The sequence below is a fragment of the Solanum verrucosum genome, unplaced genomic scaffold, assembly GCF_900185275.1.
Source record: "Solanum verrucosum unplaced genomic scaffold, falcon-dt-bn FXZP01000220.1, whole genome shotgun sequence".
Taxonomy (NCBI): Eukaryota; Viridiplantae; Streptophyta; class Magnoliopsida; order Solanales; family Solanaceae; genus Solanum; species Solanum verrucosum.
Window position 1 is genome coordinate 93,744 of NW_026020308.1, and position 6,000 is coordinate 99,743.

Sequence of the window (6,000 nt, forward strand, 5' to 3'; positions counted from 1 at the left end):
TTAAGTCTTGATGTAATCTTAGTTCAGTGAGTTATAAACTGAATTAGAAGTGTTGTCTTCAGGTTGTGATAACTCGAAGAGTTGGGAACACATACCTTGGGAGGTTTGTGTTGAAGGTTAGGAATTAGAGTTAGTTCCTAGGATTACAAGAGTTGTAATCTAAATCCATAACTTGAAGTTAAGGTAGGTTGCAAAGTTTGTAATCTATCTTTTGTGAAGGCTCAGTGATTTAGTGAAGTTGGAGTTAAATCCTGTAGGAGTACAGGTCGTGGTTTTTTACACCTTTTGAGTCGGGTGTTTTCCAGGTAAAAATATTGTGTTTTTACTTACTGTCCTTACTGCTTTGTTGGAACATGTTAGGCAACCTATTTCACACTTAGGCGAAAAGTTAAAATCAGTAAATTACTAGGTCGTGCAGACTAACAGTCACTAAATGTAATCAACTTATGTCAAATTTATTTATTTTGTGACAAAAATATTTTGCCTTAAAAAGCTTGATTCAGTCGTTGCTAAATGTTACCTTTAATGACAAAATCTTTTGTCACTAATTGCATTCATTGATGACATTTAATTATTTTATATTAGTGAAATTTTTTAAATTGTAGAATTGCATAAATTAAAAATTAAATAATAAAACATGCTAGCTAATAATGAAATCTATCCATTACAATTTAAAACAACTAAAATATCTGAAGGTACTTTAACAAGCTCCATGAACTAAAGTAAAATATGTCTAATAACAAGAAAATCTAATTGAAATAGAAGAAATATTACTCCTAAACCAAGACAGAAAAGTAGAAATTTCTTCCAAAGTATCAATAATATGGTGATACTTGTCTTGCATTAGTCTTGATTCAATTCTCACCTTTTATACCTGTGTAAAAGAGAGAAAAGAAACTCATAAGAGTTAATAAAAAGTAGAATCTGTAACACAATATGATTTTTCATATGTTGTAATGTCCTGTTTTATGACCACTGCAAAAATAAATCATATAGAATGTGGTGCTATATATTAGTTATACATTTGCTACGATAAAACTCTCTATTTGTTTCAGGGCTTAGACTTAACATATTTTAACTACATGAAATGTTTAAGCTTCTAAACTCACTGCTCATAATTCAAAGAATGATTTTTTTTTTTATTCTTCTATCTTGCAATAAGATAGACATTCCTGCTGATATCTTTTTGTCCAAGCCTGTCGACTACCACATTATTTGGTAATTAACTAGTTGACTTTGCCTTCACAAAGTAACACACCTCCAAGACAACTCTATGGAGTAATATCAACTTTAACAATAACAAGAGTCTAAGGGGAATGTGTGACAACACTGAAGGAAAACATGACAACTTTAAAGGGGATCACTGATTGTATGATATGGAATGCAGATGCAGTGGCAAAGTATCTATGGAATATAGCCAACATGTTGATAACCTTTGAGTAAAATGGTGAAAAGTGTGTGTATAAACGGGACTGATTGGTGGCAATATACACCTAGCAAGACAATTGTTGGTAATGGAAACTGTGAAAATTGATGGCTCAAGGCATTAGGGAAATAGTGAACTGCACCAGTGAAACTAGTCTGCTCAAACATGTTGTCATAGTAATCTTACTCTTTTTCAGAGAGCCACATTGAAAGGGCAATCAAAGCATCAGGGAGAGCCTCAACGCCTTTTCCTTTAGGAAAATAAAATAGTGCAGGATCGCGGTATGCCAACATTTTATTAAGGACAGACTTAACACAAATTGGAACAAATTTTGCTTCAGTATCTCCTTGTACCTGCTGGTTAAGATCATACTGAATTTTCTGACCTAAGCCCCTATCTAACAAGGTGGTCTATGATCATTAAATCACTAGAAACAGGAGCAAGCTCTATGTTACCGCTAAACGATAAACCTAGGGGCAAAGTCTCCAAACAAGTTGTAACTTTTCAACAACAGATGCAAAAACATACTCTTTCAAATCAAAGTGGGTAGACTAGGATGAAGTTTAATGTACAGTTGTTCCAAACAAATTCATGAGATAGTTTATTGATCTTTTTTTTTTTTTCATATCATCTGCTTTAAATTTGCTGTGAAGACTTGATGGGATAGAAAAATATATAATGGCTATCAATTATCATACAATAGATCTTTCACTTTGATGGATCTTTTGTCCAGAGAAATGTAATTAGTCCTATCAAATTTTTAAAATCAAGAATGACTTCGGCAGAAAGAAAAGTTCTTAGTATAAGCTCATTTTACCATAAATTTCAAACTCTTCAAAAAGTAAAGTTCTTGCTATGACACTCGAACTCTTCAAAAATGTCCGATCTCCAAAAGTAGTGCATTTTTGGAAGATTCAATACATTTGTAATAACATTTCTAGAGACTCCGAGCAACATAGGTTCTTAATATAAGATCAACTTACCATAAATTCATTCACCACCATTTGGTATTTACTATTTGTACCCATCTTTCAAACAAAACTAAGCAGTACATTAATGACAACTCAAAAGAGTCTAAAAAAAAGTTAAAAGATTGTATTTTTGCAGCAGTTTTGATCAACCCATAAGAATAAGATTGACTTTTTCCTTTTAGATTAATTAAAGAATGAAAAAAAATGGAAGTTAGTAGTAAGTGCGAGAAAGAAGCTATAAGAAGAGAAGGTGAATTAAGGATTCGTTAACAAAATAAGAGCAAGTCAGACTCAGAATGTTGAAATGAGAGAAAGAAATCAGAACGTTATGCCAATGATATTGGAAATAATGTATGGCTCATTCACACTTCTACTAGTATGTTTTCTCTTTCTACACTAAAACTACACATGTCATATGAGTTTTAAGTTATTTTTCATGTGAGGTTTGAATTAAACCATTTAGCACCAACGGTATTACAACTTGGCTTTGACTCTTGATAAAAAATCTGGCTCCGACATCCGACTCGAAACCTCACACCAACACCTAACTCGAGACGCGACCTCAATACCTGATTCAAAATCCAATCTCAAATCCTAACTAGACTCGAAACCTCACCCCAACACCTAACTCGAGACCCGACACCAATACCCGATCTAAGATCTAATCTCGAATCCTAACTTGAGATCCGACACCCAAACCAAAATACGACACCTATCTGATTTGTGACACGGGAGTTAGGTCTTGAATCTAGAATAGGAGTATCGGGAATCAGTACCAGAGACTTGAGTTATGATGGAAAGTTGAGGTATGAGGTTAAAAAGAGTTTTGAAAAATTCTTTCTTTATTTTTTTCGGGAGGTAAGTCATTTTCCTTAAATTTGAGGAAAATAAGTTGATTTAAAAAACATTTAAGTCAACTAAACATAAAAAAAATTAAATACTATTTTCATACCTAACACACTTGTGGTCACTCTTTTCGAGTTGAACTATCTGTTGTAAATCTTATGAAAAATACCTTCATCACGAACACTTGTACCGAATTCACCAAAACTTGTACTTCGCCAATAACTTTTGTAGGAAATTCTCATAGGTTGAGGTGTGTCGAAAGACACTGTCCTTAAGGATATTTCACCCGGTATGGGTGTATTCCCTAGAATTCAACAAGCTCTTCTAGTATAAACTAGGAGCCAGAAACTAATAAAGATTTACTAATATAAACCCAGCAAACTAATATAAGAAATAAGAAGTATCACTCATCGTCTTTCTCACTGTAGAAATCTCACGTAAGTATGGAGAAATCAAGGATTGTATTGATAATTGAATGGTTGAGTTACATACTCCTTATATAGGAGAAGAGTCATATACTAGCTACATTAGGAATCCTAATACAACACAAATATATTATTTACACCTTATCCTAGTCGACTACATCAGCTTTAGTTCTACCAAATATAGACTTGTACATAAATTAGTATTTAGTAGTCTAGTCTTAGTGTAACTCTAACTCTAACTCGTCAGTCAGCTTCGTTGAACCTGTTCCTTTGACATGTTCCATCAGCTTCCTTCAACACTTCCCCTCAAGCTAGTGAGTGGAGGGACTGTAACTCCTAGCTTGCTACGAAACTTAGCAAAAACTTGTTTGGTTAATGCTTTTGTATGAATATCAGCTAACTGATTCTTAGACCTCACAAACTAAATAAGAAGTTGTCCTCTGGCCACCTTCTCACGAACAAAATGATAGTCCATTTCAATATGTTTGGTTCTAGCATGCATAACTAAATTAACTGTCATGTACAAGGAACTCATGTTATCACAATACAATGTAGGTACATATCAAAGAAACACCCCAAGGTTATGAAGTAGATATATGATCCATGTCATCTCTGCTGCAATAGAGGCTAGTGATCTATACTCAGCTTCATCACTCGATCGGGCAACTGTGGACTGTTTCTTAGAAGTTCAAGAAATACAATTTGCACCTAGGTAGATGTTATAACTTGTATTTGATCTCTTAGTGATGGTACAACCTCCCCAATCAGCATCTGAGTATCCATACAACCTACATGGTGATTGTGAAATAATTTTGAGTCCAAAGTGTAGAGTACCTTTGATGTACCTGAGAATCCTTTTCACCCCTTGAAGATGTTCATTATTTGGATTTTGCATAAATTGGCTTGCTAAATTCATAACATAAGTAATATTCGGTCTTGTGTGTCAAGTATTGAAGAGTCCCTACTATCAATCTATAAAAAGATGCATCAACCAGGCTTCCCACAACTTCATGTAAACCATGTTTTTTAGCCAAAGGAGTGGCTACAGCCTTTGCCAAAGTCATTTTAGTCTTGTCCAGCAGCTCAACAACATACATACTTTGACTTAAATGGATACCCTCATCAAAATACTTAACCTCTACTCCTAGAAAGAAGTGTAAAGGACCAAGATCTTTCATGGCAAATTCTTTCCCAAGTTGGCGAACTAACTCGGAGACATGCGATGGATTACTTCCTGTGATAATAATATCATCCACATATAATAAGTGAAATATGGTGCCTTTGTGAGCTTGCAATGTAAATAATGAAGAATCTGCCTTACTATAGATGAAACCAAGGTGTAAGAGATGCATGTTAAACCTATCAAACTAGGCTCTTGGTGATTGTTTAAGACCATACAATGCCCTTTTAGGTAGACACATATGTTGAGGATACTTGGGATCAATAAATCCAGGAGGTTGACTCATGTACACCTCTTTTTGTAGGAACCCATGGGGAAAAGCATTTTTAACATCGAGTTGTCGAATTTCCCACCTTGAGCTGATGGCAATGGATAGAACTACTCTAATAGTTGTGGCTTTAACCACATGGCTAAAAATTTTCTTTAAAGTCTATGCCTTCAAGTTGAGAGAATCCCCTGGCCACAAGTTTGGCCTTGTATCTATCTATTGTTCCATCAGCTTTTAATTTGGTCTTGAACACCCATTTTGAGCCAACCAAATTTATACTAGAAGATTTGGGCACTAATATTCATGTCTTGTTAGTGTGTAAAATATTGATTTCCTCCTGCATTGTTGCAAGCCAATGAGGTGACTTAAGTGCTTCCTTAGTAGTATTTGGTTCCTTCAGAATGTATTTGTTGCTGCGAGCAACAAGTGATAAGTGGTGTTCCTTCGCCTTGTGTCTAGTTATCATATGATGCCATTATGGTGCAGAAAGTACCTCAACTGGTACATCAACCAAAGTAGTTGACTGGAGTGTAGCATTGCCAGATTGATGGTCAATAGGTACATCAACTAAAGTAGTTGCTTGATGATGCTCATTGACTTGTAAGTGCAACATGCTCCTCACTGCCACTAGCAGATCCAAAATCTGCAGCTGGAGCTTCAATACTATTGTATGGATCATCACATTCAACCTGTTTCTCAGTATCTGATCCTGCGCCTGAGAGGTCAATGGTACTTTCATCATCAAGGAGTACATGGATAGTAGCAGCATTATCACCATTAACGTGTGTACTAACAACCTGTACTTCCCCCTGAATCAGAATTATCATGTGATGCAGTTTAGAGAAAGATTCAACAAAAGTAGCAAGGTGAGGTGAGACATCAAT